The 24,231-nt window shown below is 37.2% G+C and overlaps 2 protein-coding genes across 4 annotated transcripts in view; one reads left to right on the top strand and one right to left on the bottom strand.

The window, feature by feature from the left end:
* COL10A1 (collagen type X alpha 1 chain) overlaps nt 1-7,075 on the bottom strand; it is a 37,344-nt gene extending 30,269 nt beyond the window's left edge. For both annotated transcript variants that reach the window (XM_066373410.1, XM_066373414.1), the window contains exon 1: nt 6,853-7,075. The gene's annotated coding sequence lies outside the window, so the exon portion shown is untranslated. The remainder of the gene's footprint in view (nt 1-6,852) is intronic.
* Nucleotides 1-24,231, top strand: part of NT5DC1 (5'-nucleotidase domain containing 1) — a 147,752-nt gene that overhangs the window by 52,218 nt on the left and 71,303 nt on the right. The window lies entirely within an intron of this gene.

The following is a 24,231-nucleotide window of genomic DNA, read 5'->3' as shown; positions in this document are numbered from 1 at the left end:
TGAAAGTATAATAAAAAATAACTTGAAAACTAATGCCTGGCCATGTTAATATTTAAACGTGATTTTTTAAAGGTTCACTAAAAAATGTCTGTGACCTCTTGATTAAGCTCTGTGAACTCACCAGAGAAAAGAAACAGTAAATTTAAACAACCTTCCATACTGCTAGTCTTATTTTTATAGTATAATAAAACACAGAGAAATGATGGCTTTATGCTTTACCACTAGATGGCTGAATTACATTGCTTTTGGAAAAGAAGTGAACTCTTATTAATCACTCAAAGTACCTTAATATGTAGCATTTAACAAAATGTATCTGATATATATGTACTAACACATATACATACATATACTATCCACACATAAATAATGTAATATTTGAATAGCTAAGTTAATTGGAATTAACTGTTTCTTAAAAACTTGTAGAAATTATAACCTTGTATGATTTTTGCTCTAATTTGTTATATTTGCATAAGACATGTAAAAGGTCAGTATATTTTAAAATCATATTCTTGTTCAGAATATCCACAAACATCAGCTCTGGAGTTTCACAGACACCTTGATGGTGAAGTTCGCTCTCTTAGAGAACCCGTAGCTGTTGTCGGATGAGGAGATTCACTTTTATCTTTCGATATAGTTTCGATATAGTCTCTGTTCAATTAGAGTTCAAAATGGAACAAAAAGATAATACTCTATTTCTTCATTGAAGTTTTAAGTTGCAAAACATTTCATTCCAGTTTTTAAATCTCCTTGAATCAACTGTTGATCATAAACCCCTCTATTTTTAGTCAGGCTTCTGAAGTAAACTAAGTTGAACCAATTGAAATGGCTACTTTCATTTATCAAAAACAGTCAAATATCAGCAGTTTCATGTAGTTCAACAGAATACCTTTGTGGTTTTAGTAATTTTCGTTTCTTACCTTGCATGCGGTGACCTGAATAGTTCCTGTCATTTTAGAGCTGTTGAGCCTTGGTTGGCACAGGTGGACCTTGACAGTTTGTTTCTTTACCGAGTGTGTGGGATTTGGGAGAAGACAGATGAACAGAAATGCAGTCTGGCAAAACAACCTTCAGCGTAACAGCAGTTCTTAGTAAATGCCAGATCTTCCAGGTACCTTTTCAGTGTAAAAGTATATGTGTTGAACTCAGAAAATGCACGCACACCTTCTAAACGAGCACGGGTAATGCATGTCTACAGGGACTGTTGCTGGGCTTGTCTTGGTTATGTGCTCATTGAAGGGGTTGACCAAAAAGATGTTAAATTGTGGGTCTCAGATCAACATTTGTTTATAATAATAGTTTTGTGCCTTGGAACAGCATTAATATAACTATAATTTTTACTTTTGGTTATTTAGTGATAATGCTAAAATTTTAAATATGTGAAATTTTAAAATAATTGGTAAATTTAACACTTTACTGAAACAGCAAAATATCTGAAGTGATGCTTTTGGCTAAATGAGAAGTTGCTGTCACTGAGGGCTTGATGTCTTTCCACTCCTGTGTCCGAACACCCTCCATAGTAATCCGTTTTTCCTCTCAGGGAGATGCATGCTTTTTTGATCAATTCAAAAGTAAACAAGGCAACACTTGTTTACTTCCTGAACCCTGACAACAGAGTCACCCAAACATGTACTCCTTGCTACAGGTGATCTTACCCATGTTTTGGAATTTTAATGTCAACCTTCTTTTAGGTCTTCCAGCAAAATGTTGATTTTAAAAAAATACACAAAATTTTGTATTTGCTTTTAAAAAAAAAAGTATTTGCTTTTTTAAAACAAAATGCTAGCACAGTGACATAATAGAACGGTTTGAAAGTACACTGTTCATGGTGTTTATTTTGTAAACTCCCAGGTTAATTTAAGTATGAAAGGGAGAGGTCCTCCCTGATAAATATTTGGTTGTTTTTCATGACGGAACTAAATAATTTCTTATTTGTTCTGTTTTATTTCACTCATCAAACTAATGTTTGACTGTTTATGCCTTAGGATTAATAATTGGGAGATGCTTCTTAGCAGGCATATCTTATTACATTTCTTGATTTAGCTATAATGTCTTGTACATGAGGAGAAATAATGAGTTGTTTTGAGAAAATACAATATTTCATCTGAGATAAAAATAGAAAACATCATTGAGGATTTTTAAAAATTACTAACACATTGTTTTTTTATCTATTTTGTTTTTAGTCCCTGTGCCGATTTGTAATGAGGCCATTATTACAATAGAACTTCATTTTCACAGGTAGTTTATAGACTCTATATGTGGCCAGCTTAATAAATATAGCATTGACATATTTCTTCATTTGAATTATTTAAGGGTATAAATATTTAATATGGCTATAGTTTCCTAACTTCAAAATGCTCCAAGGATCTGGGATAATATGAGAAAGATGATACTTTTTTTTATTATGAATGATTGCTTTAGTTAGTACTTTATAGTATTAGTTGTTTGGTTTGTTCGTTTTTTTTTAATTGATTTTACAGAGAGAGGGGAAGGAAGAGAGAAAGAAACACTGATTTGCTGTTTCACTTATTTATGCACTCATGCTTGTTTCTTGTGTGTGCCCTGAATGGGGATCAAACCCGCAACCTTGGCATATCGGGAAGACAGGCTAACCAACAGACTACATAGCTAGGGCCAGTATTCATTTTTATTTTAGGGCTCTTGTAACTCATCAGCACAAGCACCTCTTCTGAAAATCAATGACATTTGCTAGGTCACCTAAAGGACCTTTGTAAACCAAATTTTGACCAAGACCATAGTTTGAAATTAAATAATATAATACATTAAATCTAGTTTAAGAAATTTGACCGTGTACTTTACAAGACTAAGGCAAACAATTTAAAATGACTTTGAATCAATCAAAAATTACAAATACATTTACCTATCAGTATTCTATTCATCAGTGAAAGGACATGCAAACCATAGTATCCATTATTACAACATTGGTATAAAAGGAAAAGATGGGAAATAAGGCATTTATTCATCTAAAAGGGACTAGTCGAATAAGCCACAGTGCAGCCACACAAAGAAATAATATGCTTCCCCTTTAAAAAGAGAGAGAGAGAGAGAGAGAGAAAAGAGGGAATGGGGGGGGAGTCAGGGAGGGAGGGAGGAAACCACATATCCTGAAATGGAAAGATTTCTGGAATATGTAACTTTTGGTAAAAGCATGATACAGAGCTGTATACATTTTATGCTATCTTTTGTATGAACAGGATTGGGATGGATAAGTAAGTATTTATACAAAAAGACACTGGAAGAATATGCAAGAAAATGCAAGAAACTAACATAAAAAGTTACCTAAAGGCACTGAAGGTTGGGAATAAGCTACTAAAAATTTCATTGACTTACATCAAGTTCAGTAATAAACTATTTCCTACAATGAAATATGATAGTGGCCTAATATACTCTTATTGTGCCATTGCATAAAAACCTTGAAGTTATGTTAAGGTCAATAACATTTTTTTACTTTGGAAAAGTATTAGTGGCCACTTGTTTCTGATTATCCTTCATTTGGGGGAAGAATAAATATAATAAAGAATGATATTTTCCATTTGCCTCATTTTTTGTTTAACATTTCCTTTCTATGGAGTTTTCCTCGGTCTCTGCCTTTCTGATTTTCTGACAAAATTAATGCACTTTGATTTTGCAGGTTTGAAAAGAGGCATTATGTGGTCTCTGCTTTTCAATCCCAAAGTTCCAAACTTAGCTTATTAGAGTCTGTGAAAGGGTTACCGTGCTGTGTATAGTACAAAGTATAGAGGGATGTATAATAGAGAAGACGAGGGAAAGTAATGGAGGGGAGGTAATATTTCCTCATTGGCAGCAGACGAGGAGGATGTAGGAAGCCTTTCTGGGGCTCATTTACAGTTGCCTTAAAAGATACAGTAGAAACAGAGGGATGAAATCAGATGGATGACACTGAAGATATTCTTAGGACACTTTCATAACATTTGCTTTTATTTTTTTTTTCTTTTGATTGAATATATTGCACTGAAATTAGTTAACAGAATTATACGGGTTTCAGGTGCACAATTCTACAACCCATCACCTGTACAGTGTATTGTGTGTTTACTGCCCAAGTACAGTCACCATCCGTGACCATTGATCCCTTCTGTACTCTGCTCCACCTTCTCTATTACTCTTCCCTCACCAGTCACCACACTGTTGTCTGTGTCCATGAATTTTTTCTTTCTTTTTCTTTTTTTTTTTTTTTTTTAATTTTTAATTATTTTTATTTATTTATTCATTTTAGGGGGGAGAGAGAGAGAGACAGAGAGAGAGGAGGGGAGGAGCAGGAAGCTTCAACTCCCATATGTGCCTTGACTGGGTAAGCCCAGGGTTTTGAACCAGCGACCTCAGTATTCCAGGTCGATGCTTTTATCCACTGCGCCACCACAGGTCAGGCTCTTTTTCTTTTTTGCTCAATCCCTCTACCACTCCCACCCAGTCCTACAATCATCAATAAATCAATAAACAAGTGCTGGCAAGGAGGTAGATAGAGAAAAGGGAATCCTCTGCACTGGGAATGCAGACTGGTGCAGCCACTGTGGGAAGCAGTGTGACGTTATCTCAAATTAAAAATGGAACCTTCTTATGACCCATTGATTCCACTTCTAGGAATTTATCCAAAGAAACCTGAAGCACTAATTTGAAAGAATATATGCACCCCTATGTTCATTGCAATGTTATTTACAATTCCCAAAATTGGGAAGCAGCCCAAGTGCCCATCAGTAGATGAGTAGATAATAAAGCTGTGGTACATTTACATGTTGGAATACTACTCAGCCATAAAAAAGAAGGAAATCTTACCCTTTGCCACAGCATGAATAGACCTGGAGAGCAGTATGCTAAATGAAATAAGCCAGTTAGAGAAAGACAAGTACCATATCATTTCACTCCTGTGAAATCTAATGAGCAGAATGAACTAACAAGCAATATCAAGCCAGACTCACAGATAGGAAGCAAGCTGATGGCTGTCAGGGCAGGGAGTTGCAGGGGGTCATAACATTTGCTTTTAAAATTCAATGTATCATGAATGAGAACAACATTTGAAAACTTTATCAAAGATCTATATGGATATGAAGATAATAAAGATTACATAACAATAACTGTGCTCAAGTCTACCCTCCCATCCCACTCTCTCATCACAACACAACTCTGAACAGCATCCATGATGTCCTCCTCAGGGCTCCAGCTCATGCCGCTAGCCCCTGGTCCGTGGAGGAGCCACTTCCTTCCTGGGAAGCAGGATTCCTGCATCTTTCCTCATGACAGCTGTGGTGTTCTGTTTTCTCTTGGCCTCAGTGCACTCCGTAACACTACCTCCCCTCTGAACAAATAAGACCAGAAAGGAAAGAAATTCACCTTGGGCTGCAATTCCCTGGATTATTTGGGGTGGGAATGGGGACAGCAAAACTTGTATGTATCCCCAACATTTGCTGTCCCAGATATTTTGCTGCTTTTCCCTCAATCTCATGTTTTCTTGATTAACTTAGTTTAAGAATAAGGATTCCCACCCCCAAATCCCCGCAATCTTTCAAATTTATTGTAGTGCTCTTAAGTTCCGTAAAACTCATTGTGTGGGACCAGTTGTTACGGTAGTGGAACCCTAGACAAATAACTTTTTATGGACTTGCACACTCACTTCAATCCTTTGGCCATGGCTATCTTGGAAGCCCAGACAGTGGGAACTGAACTGTGGGACAGGTTCAAAGAGTTGAAACTATGTTGAAAAACCTGTCTGCCAAAAACCAGTGTTGAAGTCTTAAACAGAATCGTTTTGTTTTTTTTAATCTGAAAAATAATTAACATGAATTGCTGAAGAGGTTTGAGTCCAAAGGGAAACCAAGGCTATATAAAACTGCTTTTTTCTAAGCTCCTCTTTTTCGGTAGACCATAACAGAAATGCGTGGAAATCCACAGGAGGGGCTATCTCCCTGTCCTCTCCAAATTTGGGCCAATTCCTTAACAAAACAAATCAGTTAGAATAGTGAAATAGTGAAAATAGATGGAAAGATGAAATCAAGCTTCAGTTCAGAGGCTTTGAGAGGGAAATCATAAACATTACTAAAGACCAGTGGCTGACCTGACCCATCTGTGGAGCCTCTTCTGAACTGGGGCCCTTGGTTAGTAGTCTAAAAGATGGACGACATTCTTAAAGTATACAAGCCAGATACCTTACATGCACTACAAGAACATCCGGAGGAATGAAAAGCATAGATTTAGATTCCGTTTGTTGGTACTTTCCTTTTCAGCCCTGTCTTCCCATCTTTTATTTCAAACATTTCCTTTTTAGAGAGTATCACACATAATTGGCAGCTTGAGCTCAAAAGAAGGCAATTTCTCTAAACTCCCCAGAATTTACTAGTTTAATAGCTGAAATAAATACAAATTACTGTACTGCAGTTTTTATTACATAATAACTGTAATTATCTGTCCCGGTCATCTCCCATTGTTGGGAGATGTTTAGTATTATAAAAGTGAGTGCAGGTCTGGGAGTGCTGTAAAGACGGTCATTTGAAGGCACATGCAGTTTCAAACACTGGCTTTCATGTTTTGTGCATCTGTGTGGATGTTTCCTCCCGTTTAATTCGCCTCACATCTCTTCAAACCCAGAAAAAGATATTGAGTTAGTTAATGATTTGCTTTTTATTTACCCGTTGCTTCATGGAGGAAAAGCTACAAACACAATCTTATGAAACACAGAAACAAGAATCATATTCTCTCTGTATAAATATATTTTATCTCTTCAGAGAAATTGTTAAAAATAGTCATAATATTTGTGCCTTGTTTTTCATTTAATTACAGCATTGGCCATAAAAACCTATTGTCACACATTTCCATTTTTCCTACCTGTATTTGCTGGTCCCTAAGTACTTGTTGTTGGCTGGTCTTTAAAAGTCACTAGTCATCGTGGTGGGTTCTTCAGTTACACACAGTCAGGAGTTCATAGATGCTGCCGGCAGTGATTCCAGGCAGGAGAAAAACAGTCCACGACTTCCAAAACACTTTTGGGGTCGTTTTTGAACTTTATACTTTTTTTGTACAAAGCTCTGCTGAATCATATGCTGGCTACCAGATGATGGTCTGCCTTCTGATTCATCTCCAGAAGAAAATAAATTTCTGTTGTTTCCCAGCACTCAGTGACTTTGAGACGTGGATGGGGGTGGGGGGGGGGGAGGGAATTCCATTTATTTGATCCCATGTGTTAATGCAAGAATGGAATGACACCTTGGCAAGAACACTTGCATTGGGATGGCCCCAAAAACAAATCTTTCAGTAGTGTCATCTAATAAATCTAAATGATGTGTGCATTTTAGAAGGAAAATTACTTTGTATCTACCTACTAACGAGCAATGAAGACTAGTTTCTTATGCTCTTTCTTTTTGGGGAACAGTGATAATTCTAAAAATATACAATTATAGGTGACTTTTTCTTACACCTTTATTGATTTTTATTTTTTTTACTCCTTTTACTTCTTTTTAAAATTGACTCAGTTGTGTGTTTATTCTTATTAAGAACCAGAAAAACATAACCGTTTCTTTAAAGAGAAAGAAGAGACTTTATACTAATTTATCAATCCTAGTCCTGTTTTTTACTCACATGCTTTTTACTGATTACCCAGATTCAACAATTTATCCATATGATTATTGATTTTTTTCTCCATTCCTTTGTTATTTCCCCTAACTTGAAATACACTATGAATTATAGACTGTCCTAATTATTGGACACTCTTTTATAAAAATGTCTGATTTTCTTGACATCATGTAAAAAGTTAATTTACCAACTTGTTGAATCTTTGTGCCACAGCACTGGTGGCTTTTTCTACACGCTGATAAATGAAAGCACTCGTAAAACCAGGTCGATAATGTATTTTGAAAGTAATTCAGTCATAATTTAAATCCTTGATAAGTGTCTACTGAATTTCCAAAGGGATCCTTTCATCTTATATATTCTAGTAGCTAGTTAAATGTATGTAAAAAATGAAAATGATTTCCCTGAAGTTAATTCCATCATAGTAGTTTCTGTTTAAAAATAAAAGGAGTGAAATTTAAATTTGCTGCTTCTAATCTTGAAATAAGGGTAATTTTATTTACCAACTTTAAAATAAGAAAAAATTATTCTCAGTTGGAATTGAGCTGATGAAGTATCTTTCCTCTCTTTCAGAATTTTTTTTATGAAGTAAATTATTTAGGGTCACCTATTGTGTACAAAGTTGTATGCTAAGTATGCTATAGGAGTTAAAAAGATGTTTAAGAAATATTTCTTGCCTTCAAGAAAATTAAATCACACTCAGACTATTGTGAACATTTAGCTGCTTTAGAATCATCTTTTATAGACATTTATCACAGATGATTTGTGTGATAAATTGTATATTAAAATCATCAGATGTAAAAGTGATATATTTTGTACTTTAAAAACATTTATAAAATTCACATGGAATAATTTTCTAAAGCAATAACAATAAATAATGTTGATAATGAACAATTGTATAGATTTTACTTGATGAAATTCAGCCATTTGACAAATTGATGTATGTTGCTCTTTCCTTCTTAAACCCTCTACCTCTCCTCAGTTTCTAAATTGGGTTGAATTGTTGTTAAACAATACTTGTTCTTGGTGTCTTATAAAGTGGAGCTTTCTTAGAAAAGACAAAACCTGTGACCTTTGTTGAGAATTAACTTGCGTAACCCCCACACTGTGATGAATATATGTGATTATTTAGCTCAACTGAAATGTAAAAATATTACTCTGTGTATCTGGTTTTTGTTTTCCAAAAATGTTTTTATATCACCTTCCTTTATTGTTGAAGGATATTTTCGGTAGGGATAAAAGTCTAGGTTAGGGGTTATTTTTTTTCAGTACCTTTTACTTTCTGTTGTTTTATGTTGAGAAGTCAGTTGTTGTCTAATCGTTTTTTAAAGGGTAATCTGTTTTGTTCAGACTGCTGTGAAAAATATCTCTGTCTTTGGTTTTTATCTCTTTATTTTAATGTTCTTTTGTATAATTTTCTTTTTTCTTATCCCTTTGGGGTTTGCAGGGTTTCTCAAATGTGTGCTTAATACCATTGATTGATTTTTGCAAAACTATGAGCCATTAGCTCCAAAAATGTTGTTTCTATTCCTTATGGAGTTTCCGTTATTTTAGAACAGTGTTTTTCAACTGCCAATCTGCAGACTGGTATCAGCCCACCAGAAAATTTGTTTAGCCTGCAAAGGAGTTAACCAACCTGATGTTACATAAAGATTATAGACCCATTGATCTTAGTCAAACTTGCTTATGCTCAGTGTGATTGCCACTTATCAGCCTGTATAACTGATGAAAATACCATTGAGGTTGTCTTAGATATCTTTGGAACTTGTAGATGCATTTGAACAACCTTTTGCACTTTGTAGAGCATTTATAAATCACGCACAATAGACAAAAAGCATTTGGACAAATTTATGTAGTAGTCTGTGCATCAAACCTCTTTTCTAATTCTCTCTTTAGCTGTGTCTAATCTGTTTTAAAATCCTTTTAAAACTCAATTTTGGTTACTATATTTTTTAAATCTAGAATTCTGTTTAGTTCCTTTTATATTTTATCTGTAGTTCCTTGTATTTGGTATGCATAGTGTTGAGCAGATAAAATATATTATGCTCACTTTGTTAAAGATGGCACTGCCCACATGGAAGCATGTCGCCCAGGTGATTGCTTGGGATGGGCATGATTATATTAATGTGTGTTGGGGGAGGGCTTTCTCACCAAAACATTTTAAAAGGAAGAGAGATCACGTTCTGGGAGAAGAGTGATTATGTTCTAGGAGGAGCCCATGCTAGAGGGGAACAGAGGTGAATGGGGCTGGTGAGCTAGGAACTTTGATTCTAGGAAACTTGGATAAGTCAGTAGCTTTGTAAGCACAGAATGAGTGGGTTTTGGAGCCCAGTGTGTGTTTTACTTGCCCGCCGGGTACAAGCTGAGATTAAAGATGATGGCCCACCAGTTCCTGGCTTTGTTGTTTCGTTACCGTCTGTCCAAATCCAGTGCGAACCTGCATGGGCCAGGTGGCTATGATGGTGGCCGTGGCTACTGGCTTTACACATAGATAAAAACCATAGTGTTAAGTTGGTCTCATTATGCCATAGGAGCCCCTGTGTATTGGGTTCCATCAGCTGTTTTTCCCTCTTGGTGTATTTGATATTTGATTTCATTTTGTTTTCATGTTATTTCCTCTTTGTGTACCTTTTTTTTTATCAGCTATTCTATTTTTTAACAGTTACTGAAAAAATGTGAGGCCCAGCATAATGGTGTTGTTACCCTTCTACAGTGAGAACTTCCCTTTGCTTCTGGCAAGCAGCTGGGGCACCAGCAATCTGGATCATCTTCAATTCATTTTTTCAGAGATGAGATGATTTGAAGTTGTGGCAGGCCACTGAGGAATGTTCTGTGTCTGGTTCACTCTTATTCCTATAGGGCAGCCCTGTGAGTCACCACACAAATCATGGATGGTTTTTTGGCCTCCAGCTTACCTTGTACTCTATTTATGCCACCAACTTCTTGAGGCTTTCTAGGTTTTCCTTTACCTCTTTTGGAATTCCAGAAGGAGGCCCCAAATTTCAGGCTTATCTCCCTAGATTTCTGTCTTCCCTTATGTTGTCCTCTTAACTCTTCCTTGACTTTTTGGCTCTCCATTGATTTAAACCGTATATATTTTTCAAAACTTTGTCCAGTTTTTCTAATTATTCTCTTCGGATTGAATAGTCCTCCACTATCAGCGAGAGGCCAATTTTTTCAACATTTAAAAAATAAAAACATTATAATTTCCAGTTTAAGATTATATATCCATTGCTTATTAAAAGTTCCACTTTTGTAAGTTCCAATAAGCAAAGTAATTACCTAGAATATCATATCATACATACCCTAAATCCTATATGAAAGAATATGTGGTAAGAAAATACATATCTAAACAAGAGTTTTGGAGTCTTTAGCTGTCCGTACTGCCTGCTGATCCAATATGTATACAGTAGTAAAGCATACCTTCTTTAGCTTTGGGGAAGCCTACAGATTCTGCTGTATGTTATGCTTAATTTTTTTTCATTTAGAAATTTTTTTAAAATGGATAAAACAAGAAGATTGAAGAATAATTCTGTTAAGCTCTATTAAGTGTGAGATAGTCATCTGATGTCCTAGAGGGGATGTTAAGTACTGCACAGCTAGTGGGAGTTATATATAAAAATCTTTTGAGCCTGACTAGGCAGTGGCACAGTGGATAAGAGTGTGGGACTAGGACGCAGAAGACCCAGGTTTGAAACCCCAAGGTCGCCAGCTTGAGCATGGGATCATAGACATGACCCCATGATCACTGGCTTGAACCCAAAGGTCTCTGGCTTGAAGGGACCTTGGGCTTCATGAGCAAGGGGTCACTCGCTCTGCTGTAGCCCCCCCAGTCAGCATATATGAGAAAGCAATCAATGAACAACTAAGGTGCTGCAACAAAAATTCATGCTTCTCATCTCTCTCCCTTCCTGTCTGTTTCTATCTGTCCCTCTTTCTGTCTCTCTGTCTCTGTCACACACACACACACACACACACACACACAGACAAAAATCTTGATTATCAGCATATACATGGTATTGAACTCCATGAAGAAAATAAAATCTCAGGACTGAGAGAGCGACAGGCCAACAGTGAGAGTTGCTTCTGGCAGCGGAGGAGTTAAGAAGAAGGTCAAATAAGACTGGAAAAAAGGAAAACATTAAAAATAGGAGAGAATGGTGTCCTGGGGCTAAGAAAAAAAGTACTCATCTCATGAGCTGTCAGGTTATATGGACAGTTAATTGGCCATTGGGCCAGCGGTGTGGAGGCCGCAGCTGCCATTGTTCACAGCAGGTTCCTACTCTTCAGTAGGACCAGTTGGAAAGGAGAAGGGGAAGTGAGAAAGTGGATATAGCTGGGTAGACATCTCTTTATCAGTTTTGCTTGAAGTAGAGAAAGAGAGTGTAGTTAGAGGAGGGTGTGAAATCAAAATAGATTATCTCATGCCCCCTACAGAGAATGGGGTGTGATCTGAATGAGAAAAGAAGAATGGTGTATTCATATATACTTTTTATTTTTGTTCAAAGAGAGGATTCCGAGAGGTTAGGCTTAAGTTAAACTGAGTTTGGAGTCTATCCTGCCACTATGTTTGGGAGCAAATTACCTGGCTGCCATTATCTAATAGAAATAATTCCTGTAATTGTGAATTTAAAATTAAATAAGAAATGTATGTATAGTGCCTGGTTCTAGTAAATAACAATACACTGTATTTATTTTGTTCTGTTATCTTTAAATTCTGAAAAGGCTATGTTCAGAAACAAATCATTCCTGTTTCTAGGGTTGTTGAGAATATAACGTTAAATGAGAAATGTAGGTAAAGTGCCTGACTCATAAAGTGAGCAATACACGTTAGTTAGCCTTTAAAATCTGAAAAGGGTCTATGTTCAGAACCAGTTAAAAACCATTTGTGGATAGAGTCATATTTCTTTGGAATAGCTTAAATCTTCGCTTTTGCCGGACCTCACTTTCCCAAAATTCAGCCTTACCAGACAGCTTGCTGCTGTTTCCCAGTGCACTTCCTAGGATATCACGCCTCAGTTGACCAGCTCGGAAAATGTGGCCCTTCCCTCTCACCCCCAAATATCCCATTCTCATCTACCTAGGCCAACTCAGCTTTCAAACTCCAGCACAAGGGGTCACCCCTTCAAGAGTCTTTTCCTGACCCCTGTTTTGTCCCACATAATTCTGTGATTGACCCCCATCCCTTGTGGCCCCATTTTAGCCTGTAATTACCCTACCACTCTTCTTTGGACTTGGTTCACAGGTTTGTCTCTCTTTACTGGCTTATAACATCCTTAAAAGTAGTGAACATTCATCTTTTTATTCCCAGCACAGTACTTGACCCATAGTAGGTGTTCCATGAGCGATTGCTGAACCCATCAATAAATGGGTGAATGAACTGTTAATATAATCGTCACCACTGTTATGGTTTCACATATTTCAATGCTTTAATCACTTGGTTTATTAATTATTTGCCAAGCTTATTATTTTATAAAGAATACAAATCATCAAATCAAATAAATGTGTGTTTTTGCTCTGGCTTAGAAGAACATTATTTTGTTAAAAGAGGTTTGAGACCAGGAATTACAGATAGACACTTTTTTCAAAAGGTCACTTATAATCTAGTTAGAAATTTGGAATATACTTTCTAAAACAAGTTATGCTGTGCAAGTGTTCGTGCTGGTAAATATTATTATCGTAATAATCAGGTTTCAGACCTGCACTTATAAAATACTTGTTTAAATCATGATCTATAGCTTGAAAACTAGCTTTTGGGGAGGGTATCTGGAATAGGGCAGTGATGTGGCAGGAAGACAGCTGATTCCACATTTGATTAGGCTGAATTTTACTATTTTCTATTCTACTTCTGATTTTAAAGATTATTCCTGAACGTTTCTCCAACGGTAGGAACAGCGAGGCTGTGTTGTGCACTTGGGGTACAGTGAGAGGCTTTGGGACAGTCATATGTATGAATGTGTGTAGTGCACTTGGGGTACAATGAGAGGCTTTGGGACAGTCATATGTATGAATGTGTAATTTATAAGTCCCTTGTTTTGAGGTTCAAGATGTTCTTAAAGAGTTGCCATTAAACCCAGATTTACCTACGAGAAGTCCAAAGATGAGAGTTTTCAGATTCACTTGGCTTAGTAGTGAGGGTTTTATTGATGGATGGCCTGCCAGATGAAGGCTGCAGTATCTGAAAGGAGACATTATCTTGTGGAAAGATTGTGAAGAAGGAAAGGAGCCTACGCTCTTGCCCTAACTGTTATTTTCATCCAAGCCCTGTTTGAATTTAAACAGATGTTGAGCTTCAGTAAAAGAGACAGAGAGAGGGACAGACAGACAGTAAGGGAGAGAAATGAGAAACATGAGTTCTTTGTTGTGGCTCCTTAGTTGTTCATTGATTGTTTTCTCATATGTGCCTTGACTAGGGGGCTCCAGCAGAGCTTAGTGACCCCTTGCTCAAGCCAGCGACCTTGAGCTTCAAGCCAACAACCGTTGGGCTCAAGCCAGCGACCATCGGGTCATGTCTATGATCCCACACTCAAGCCAGTGACCCCATGCTCAAGCTGGCGACCTTGGGGTTTCGAACCTGGATCTTCTGCGTCCCAGACCAACACTCTATCCACTGTGCCACTACCTGGTCAGGCTGCTTCTCCTTTTGTAAATTTATGAACCCTGTCCAATTTTTCAAGTTATTTTGTCATTTTATATGGTATTGATGTATTTTAAGTTTAAAATATTATATCAGATTAATATATTATTGAAGATTTATTATAAAGTCCATTTTGAATATAATTTATAAAAAATTTTATTTTTGCTACAGATCAGGTAACATTCTATTTAGTTACATGAGAAACAATTATTTGTTGAGAAAATTTTAATTGTTTAATATAGTTATGTGTTGAACATCAAAAATAGTCAAACACTATTTTTATGTCTGGATGTTTAGAATTCTTGCTTTTCAGCCTTTAGGAAAATCTGCTCTTTGTTACTGTTTGGTTTCTAAATAATGAGATGGGAAAGAATGTTTCAGGGTTCTACTTGCAAGCATTTTTCTAGATTCTCATTGCAGGTGTGGATAACCACTTAGAATCAAATCATTTTTATATTGTTCCCTTAAACATTTTTTTCTGAAATACCAGAGATATCTTGATGTTATGTAAGACATTTGATCAGATGAATACAGTTTACAAATATAATTAATCTGAGGTGGACCTGTGAAATTAGTCATTTCTACATACTTTCATAATTAGTCAAAGTTTAAAATTTATAGTTTTTATGCTTTCTTTTTTCAGTGGTCTATCATGTGAATAAATTAAGCACGATATACTACAAGTAACTAAAACCACTGTGTGAGTGTCTATATCACAGCGCTTGGCAGTATCCATCTGGGTGATAAACTGCCTGTGTATAAGTGTTAGAGGCTGCTCATTATTACTTACTAAAAGTATACATCAAGGCTCTCAAACTTTTGTTTTAAAGGGCTACAAACTTGAAACTTTACAAATGTTTTAAAAACAGGAAGAAATTGCTACCCCTTACCAACCTGAAACCGAAATACCTGCATCCACCTGGGTCGGTGGGCAGATGGTGTAGAGAAGTAATGAAAACACAGAAGCTGGGCCTGACCTGTGGTGGCGCAGTGGATAAAGCATCGACCTGGAAATGCTGAGGTCACCGGTTCGAAACCCTGGGCTTGCCTAGTCAAGGCACATGTGGGAGTTGATGCTTCCTGCTCCTCCTCCCTTCTCTCTCTCTCCCTCTGTCTCTCCCGCTCCTCTCTAAAATGGGTAAGTAAATTAAAAAAATTAAAAAAAACACAGAAGCTGTCCTCTACCTGTGCGATTTTTGGACAACAGAGAAGAATATTGTAGTGATGTGGTCTAAGAGGATAGTAAGTCTGAACAGTGGGCTTCATTCACGTGAAATGCTCCATCCAGGCAGCAGTGACAGAAAAGACACATGAGGGCACGTGTGCTCCTCAAAACAGACACCGGTCAGAGAACCCACTTGGTCATCTCTTTTGCTAGACATGTTACTTTTGTTTTTTAGTTTATTTTTTGTTGATTTATAAACTTTTTGTTTTGGATAATCCCTAGATTTACAGATAAGTAACAAAGATAGCATGGAGAGATCCTGTATGCCCCTCCTCCAGTTTCCTCTAATATTAACATCGTCCATGGCCATGGTACATTTGTCAAAACTGAGAAACCAGCATTGGTACCTTGCTATGAACTGAACTCCAGACTTGAACTGGATTCTACTCGTTTTTCAATTAATATCCTTTTCCGTTCCAGGATTCCATCTAGGATACCACATTGTGTTTAGTCATCATGCCTTATTATTAGTCTCTTTGGGTTTGTGATATTTCTCAGCCTTTCCTTATTTTCCGTGACCTTGGCAATCTTGAGGAGTACTGACCAAGTATTTGGCAAAAATGTCCCTCCATTTGGATTTGTCTTCTGTTTCCCCCATAACTAGACTAGGGCTTTGGGTTTGAAGAAAGAGTCACCAAGGTGAAAAAGTATTCTCATCATCACATCATATGAGGGATATATGCTGTCAGTGTAATGTCACTGGTGATGTTAACCTTGATTATCTAAACAACACAGCATTTGCTAGGTTCCTCTCCTGTAACGGTACTATATTATATATTTACATTTCATACTCTATTCTTTGGAAGCAGCTTACTAAGTCCAGCCCTCCAGTCAAGTTAAACTCCTCTGCTTGGAACAGAGGAGAATATACTTATTTGGAAGTCTTTTATAAGAAACATTGCAGCCTGACCTGTGGTGACACAGTGCATAAAGCATCGACCTGGAACACCAAAGTTGCTGGTTTGAAACCCTGGGCTTACCTGGTTAAGGCACATATGGGAGTTGATGCTTCCTGCTCCTCCCCCCTTTTCTCTCTCTTTCTCTTCTCTTTCTAAAAATGAATAAATAAAATCTTTTAAAAAACCTTAAAAAAAGAAAAGAAACATTACAGATAGATTGTTTTGACCAGTGTTAGATTCTTCTCCAGTGTTAATTTTATCCCTCTCTCCTGAAGCAAAACATGATATGCATGTTCAGTGAACTATTCAACTCAAAATATGCCCATGACTAGATTGAATATATTTTCACCACTGAGTATAAAATTTAGAGCGTAAATGTTTTATGAATAAAGTATTCCCTATTCTTGCCTGCTTTCATGATAAAAGTAATGAAAAATAACAACTGGTATGGAGAACAGACAGACTAAAGAATTCTAGCGTTTTTCCCTTTAACATTTCAATATTTCTTGTTTGTTTTTCTTTTTGTTTTTAATGAAAGCCACCTTGAAAATTTACCCAGATAAAATTTGGACTGCTTCTGGCTCCCATAACTTTTTTGACTTGTATTTGCTTTTGTTATACTCATTTTTAAAGGATTCAGTCACCAGTTCTACCACTTGCTTTGCAACCTGCTCATAGCATTAGGTAAATTCAGTCTGACTGGATTATTAATATTGTTGCCTGTTTCCTTTACATAGGCTGTGTTGGAATAGCATAGTTTTTGTTTTGTTTTTTGTAGTTTTAAAGATACGTACATCTAAAAAGTTGGGTTCTGTAATAAACTGTTTTGATTTTCTCCTCATGGTCAGAATGACCGTAATACTCATTCATAAGAGATACAGAATGTTTCCATGAACAGGATTATGTGTTCATTATTTGAAACAATAATTAGTTATGTTTCTAGACTTTAGAAATTTAACTTTATTACAGTATAGTGTATCCACAATAACAGGTGCATATTCTGTCGACAGTTTGGTGGGTTCTGCTATATGTGCATGCTGAGTATCTGCCACCGCAGTCAAGGAACAGAACTTTTCCAGAAAGTTTCTTTTTTCCACTGGAGTCAGCCCTTCAGACATCTAGTTTCTCACCCCAGGAAACGAATGCTGTTATTTCTGCCACTGTTTTGATACACTATAGGTTAATTTTAGGAAAGCTTAATTTTATATTACATATATTTTCTGTAGCTGTCTTTATGGTTTTCTCTTTATATTTGCTTTTTAAGTTTTGCTATGATATTTTAATATTATTTACCTTGCTTGCGGGTTCTCTGAGTTCCTTGGATCTGTATTTGATATCTTTTATTACTTTTTGGAAAATTCCTAGTCATTATGTCTTCATATAGTTCTTCTGCCTTATTGTTTCTCTCCATTTTCTAGGACTGCACTTACATGTATTTTAGACCGTATGATATTTTCCTGCAGCTTTTGAATGCTCTGTTTCCTCTCCTCACAGTATTTTTTTCTCTTTGTGTTTCAGTTTGGGTAAATTTTAGTGTTTTCTTCAAGTTCATTGGTATTTACTTAGATGAGTTGAAAAGCCTACCAAGGAAATTCTTCATCTCTGATCCTGTCTTTTTAATTTACATCCCTAACTGATATTTAATTTACCCCCTTCAACATCTGGATCATTTTTTAGTTTGTTTCTCTTGATTGCTTTGTCTCTTAACAGTGGGTTACCTGGGGCATTTTTGGTTTTTTTCATATATGAGTCGTCATTTTTTATCAAATGCTAGATATGTGAATATTAGAGACTAAGGCAGTGCTTACCTTTTAAAATGGGATTGTCTCTCCTATTGGGTTATTAGTGTGTGGGGTTGAATCAGTCTGTACAGGAGCTGAACTGGGTTGGGTTTTGTTAGGCTCAGTGAACCAGAGACTTCCAGTTCCTCTAGCACTGGGCTTCCTTTGCCTACCACTGTACATAGCGCTGCTCTGAAGGGATTTCGTCAGTATTACTGCTCCACCCGCACCTTTCATCTGTCCGTGCACGTCTGCGCCAGAGAGGGCATCACACTCCTGCTCTTTCCCCAGGAGAAGACTGCTGTCGCTTGGCCTGCTGTGCTGGGCTTGTGTTTGGGCATGGAGGTGGGGTGTGCTTTCTCTGTTGTTCGTGCTCAGCTTCAGTTTTACGAAGGCCATGTACACCTAGATCTTAGAGGTGCTGTTAGCATTTTTGCCTCTCCTTCCTGCCTCTTACTTGCCATGCGCCCCGGGCAGATGTTTTCCGCCCCTCTCCGAGCAGTAGGAAACCTCTGTTCAGCATTTGTATCTGACATACCTCAGGGTACAGAGCTGCCCCTCCGACCGCAGTCCGTCCTTTCTGGGGCCTGTGCACACTTGCTGCCCTCCCTCCAGCTGCTTAGGCCTCTTGCTTCATTGGCACGCGGAGTCTGCGGGGATAGGTGGGGCTTGCACCTGTCTGCGGCCGATATCTTCTCTCTTCCCAGGACTGCTGGTCACCTCCTTGGAGACCTGTTGCCTGGAGGGTTTGTTGTTGTTCCTTCAGTAGCTTAAGATCTTTTTTTCAACAAAGAGAGGAGTCCAAGGAAGTTGGCAAGGCTTTCTGCGTCACTCCCACCGCCCCCTGAAACCTGCACAGCTGTACCGCCCTTGAGGGCTCCCTCGGGTCTCCTGCCCTGCCCTAGTCTTGTGACTACAGCAGGTGCTCGAATAACAGTGTTTCATTCCACGTGGTTTCTCATCATGGAGTTGCTGAGATGCCACAGGCACATCACTCTTGTTTCCATCAGTTAGCCTCGGTCATGTTATATATACTTCATCTCACTTAAAATCACAGAACCCATCAATTAGCATTGAAGACTTACTGCACAACCTTGTGAGTAAGGGCAAAGACCCCTTTTGTCCAGTGCTCTCTGCTATTTCAGAGTGAAGTGCAGCCCCCACTTGACTTACTGCAGCCTTTAAAAATTTTACCCGACATCATCTTACCAGCTTTGATTGTGGCTGACCCTTTTTCCTCCAGTGTTCTGCCGTAGGTGAGCTGGCTCATGTGTCCTATACCCAACCTCTGCTGATTCTTAAAATCCCTGTGTGCAGCACAGTGACTTCACAGAGAGGCTTACCTTTGACTTGGAGCCCTTCCAGATTTAACCCAACAAGTGAGCCCACAAATAAAACCAGAGTCTGTCTGGTTTCTTCTTGCCTGACAGACTGCCCTCCCCTGGTGAGCTTGTTTCTCCAAGCCCAGTGACTGGTCCAAGATAGGAAGGCGGCCTCTTCCTCTTCAGTTCCTTCTCATGTTCACAGCTCTCCTGTGGTTTTAAAGAAATGTATGCTGTTGAGGTTTATCTTGGGATTTGCCCTGCTCTGGGCAGGACTGATGTCTTTCGCATCCTTCATCCCAACCAGTAGTTTGTAGATTTTTCAGCTACTCCATATTCTGCCTAAACTTTTTCTACTAAATAGACATTCATTTGCAGATTACACATATTGTTAAAAAATACCTACTTTGTGTTTGTGGTGAAATGTAAAATTAGTTTTCTTATTAGAGCTGGGTAGGAGGAGCTCTCTAATGAGTAAGCGTTTGTGAGATTTATAGTATTTTGAGGAAGAGCAAGAGTTTTACAGAATTAAGCACAGTAGGCTGAGTAAAAGAAAGGCATTTACTCTTTCTCACCTATACTATTTTTGCAACTTCCCCATAGTTTCTGCCTCTATATTTTAACTAATCAAAATTGCTCATATATTAAGGAAATTAATTTATTATACTGTATTCTAAAGTATTATTTTTAGTTTTTACTTATTTTAACTAAAATAACAGATAAGTAGTTTTTATTTTATTAAGGCAGATTTCTTTTTCTAGTCATCATTTTTATGTCTAAGCTTTGGAAGTTAACAGAATCCTATAGCTTTTTATTCATTCTTCTAGAATATTTCCTTAAAAACTACTTATTATAAGAAAATTATGTATATATTAGAAACCTCTTAGATCTATACTAAACATTATAGTGCAGGTATAACATGAATATGAATGAAAGTTCTCTCACTATGAAGTATGATAAGATAAAACTTATTCTTTGCTAACAGGTTTACCATATTGTTAATGAATTTCTCAGACATTTAATAATGTTTTTAATACATTTTAGGATTATTCTTGTGATTTCTTCTTGGAGATATATATGTAATTACAAGAATAGAAAAGTAATAATCTCCTTTGGAGGAAGAATTTGTTTGTTATAATAGAAATCATAGCATAATTGAATTCACATAGCAAAGTTATGTGGTATACTCCACGCAGAACACATTCAAAGCAAGATATTTGAGCTTCAAATTTGATTTCTTGACCAGCCTTGTCAGGTAGCTCAATGGGTTAGAATGTTGTCTTGATAAGCCAAAGTTGTGGGTTCAATCCCCGGTTAAGCACTTACAGGAATCAGTCAGTGAATGCATAAATAAGTAGAACAACAAATCTATGTCTCTCTCTCTCTCAAATCAATCAATCAATAAAATTAAACATTTGATTTCTTGAAATATGTATATAATCAAAACAGCTTAACTGACATTATTAACGATTTAAGGTGGTTATTTAAATCAGAATTATACCTTTGGGGCTGTTTTGACTTTTTTTTTTTTTTTTTACGCTACAGACAGAAAGAGGGACAAATAGGGACAGACACAGGAAGGGAGAGAAATGAGAAGCATCACATCTTCAGCCCCTTAGTTGTTCATTGATTACTTTCTCATGTGTTCCTTGACCAGGGGGCTGCAGCAGAGCAAGTGACCCCTTGCTCAAGCCAGCAATCATGGGGTCATGTTTATGATCCCACACTCAAGCCAGTGACCTTGGGGTTCTGAACCTGGGTGCTCTGCATCCTAATCCGATGCTCTGTACACTGCACCACCGCCTGGTCAAGCTATAGTAAACTTTTAGAAAAGAAAACTTAAATAAATTGAGATGGAGAATGAGGATGAGTTGCCACAGTTGCTTTAGAAGTATAGAGTAATTAAGATGTTAACTTTTTTATTGACCTGTTACATATCTTGAGGTGATCTTTGCAGACATAATATATAATATAATGTTCTAATCATCACCATTGTGATACATATATCATGACATTCCAGTCCCCATGATCTTAAAATATAAAGAAGACACCATTGGCAGCCAACTGAGTACGTGGCATACAAACAGCCAGAATGAAACCAAGGACTCAGTTTCTGGGAAAAAGGGGTATTGTCTCGCTGGATATACTAAAAAGAGCTACCTACCTCGTTCTTGGTGAAATAAGGCACAGCATGTTTTTTGTAGCTTGGAAAGTCTAGGGTTAGAACCCAGGATGCGGCGCTCTTTACTACCTCATCCTGAGAATCTGTATTCTGGCAAGAAGTGATTGAAACTATTCCTGTCTTATATTGGATGCACTTTTATTATCTGGGAGTCCCATCCCCTCCTTTCTATCTATAAACTTCTGTCTTTTACATGCTACTTTTTCTGGAATGGCAACACCAAAACATTTCTTGAAAATTGTATATAATTTACTAGTTAACTCGTGTGTATGTGTGTGTGTCATTTGTATGATAAAGTTCTTTTAAAAGACCTGGCATGGGTTTTGGGTTTTTGTTTGTTTGTTTGTTTGTTTGTTTGTTTGTTGGAAAACTCATAGACACAGTAAGATGATTACCAGAAGGAAGGAAGATGACGAGTGATTGGGAAAGGGGTCAAGTATGAGATGCCAGAAGATGACTTGACTTTGGTTGGTAAACAATGCAATACACAGATCATGTATCATAGAAATGTGCACTTGAAACCCATCTAATCTTATTAACCAATGTCACCCCAATAACTTGAATTAAAAAAGACATTGCAAGACATGTTTAAAAATGTATTCGCATAAGGGAATGTACATATTCTACACCCTACCCCCATTAACTATTTCGGTGTATCAAGGGTCACGGCCGGGGAGACTGGTAGAAGTTCATGAGCTGTTCAGATCACTTGAGAAAATTAAGAAATCCCATTCAACCATCATTGGCTATGTTTCTGGTTTGCTCAGTGGTTCTAATATTTCTTTTTCTTCCTGTCAGCTCATACTTGGAAGATTCTCTGAATTTTGTAAAATTGTCAGTGCTTTTTAGGACTTTGCACTTTAATGGCATACAAAATAAAGACACAATAGTGAAACCTTTCTACATAATACACAGATTTCCTTCAACTAATACTTTTAATACAGGACTTCAACCAGCTTTTTTCACATTTGTTTTTAATTTTGTTTCAAAAATATTGATATATTAAAAAGAAAGTTTATAAACAAAAAATATGCAGTAAAGAATTAAGTACTAACAGAAGTCATCCACTTTTCTTTTTTGTGTGTGTGTGATAGAAACAGAGAGGGGGGGGACAGATAGGAACAGACAGACAGGAAGGGAGAGAGATGCGACGCTTCTTTCGTTGGGGCACCTTAGTTGTTCATTGATTGCTTTCTCATATGTGCCTTGACCGTGGGGCTACAGCAGACTGCGTGACCCCTTGCTCAAGCCAGCGACCTTGGGCTTAAGCTGGTGAACCTTGCTCAAACCAGATGAGCCCACACTCAAGCCAGCAACCTCGGGGTTTTGAACCTGGGAATTCTGTGTCCCAGTCCGTTGCTCTATCCACTGTGCTATCACCTGGTCAGGCTCCACATTTCTGTAGTAAATGGGTAGTAAGCCAACAACAATGGAACGAACTGCTTTTTCGATTATTCTATGTTTTTCATATTTAGTCTTTTAAAAACACCTTTTCTAACCCCAAATGATTTTAGAAAGCTAATGGGAACTTTAGATATAATTTTAGTTCAGTTCCTTATGTTATTTAAATACTGGGAGCCATGTGTGTTTACAAGATATCTAGAAAACCACAAAGTCTGAAGTTCTCATTTATAGTGTCGTTTCTGTTAAAATAAAATATGTAGAGTAGCTGAAATATAAATACTAAGTAGTATCTCACAGAATAAGTACATGCACAAGACTATAAAATTGTCTTTTATTACATGAGCTTTTCATTTCCAACAGATTCTCAATATAAATAATTATAGCCCCAGATTATTATCCTTTGCTATTTCTCTTGTGTTTATAACATTCATGACATACTTTTCAATTTTCTGTGTTTTCATTCATGGGCGTTATAGACTTTAAGGGGAAAATTGGATAGAATAGATCCAAAGACGCCACTGTAAGATCTCGACTTTATTATTTCTGTGATTGAAACTCACCACTCTCTAAATATTATAAATGGCTTCCATCTGTTTCATTATAAAGTGGGTTAAAAATACATTCATGAGCTTTCTTCTTAACTATAAATTTTCTAGGTACATATGAAATTTATTACTAAATTTAAAATGTTTGAATTTAAGATAATCCAACAGAGGTATAGGAGGGGTATATAGATGCAAAGATTGATAGTGATAAAAGCTGAATGGTGGGTATAGCAGTTTGTTATACTGTTTTCTACTTATATATGTCTAAAAACTTCCATAATAATTAAAAAATAGTAATATCTCCAGAAATATCAGATAAATGTCATAAACATTAGATACTTAAATTTCTGTTTAAAAGAATATAATGGAGCCTGACCAAGTAGGGGCGCAGTAGATAGAGCATCAGACTGGGATGTAGAGGACCCAGGTTTAAAACTGAGATCGCCAGCCTGAGCGCGGGCTCACCAGCTTGCGTACAGGGTTGCCAGCTTGACCATGGGTTCAGAGGCATGACCCTATAGTCACGGGCTTGAGCCCAGAGGTCATTGGCATGAGCAAGGGGTCACTCACTCTGCTGGAGGGCCCCCCATTCCTGATCAAGGCACAAATGAGAAAGCAATCAATGAGCAACTAAGGTGATGCA

Source organism: Saccopteryx leptura, chromosome 3 (genome assembly GCF_036850995.1).
Source record: "Saccopteryx leptura isolate mSacLep1 chromosome 3, mSacLep1_pri_phased_curated, whole genome shotgun sequence".
Taxonomy (NCBI): domain Eukaryota; kingdom Metazoa; phylum Chordata; class Mammalia; order Chiroptera; family Emballonuridae; genus Saccopteryx; species Saccopteryx leptura.
This window is presented reverse-complemented; position numbering and strand designations above follow the sequence as displayed.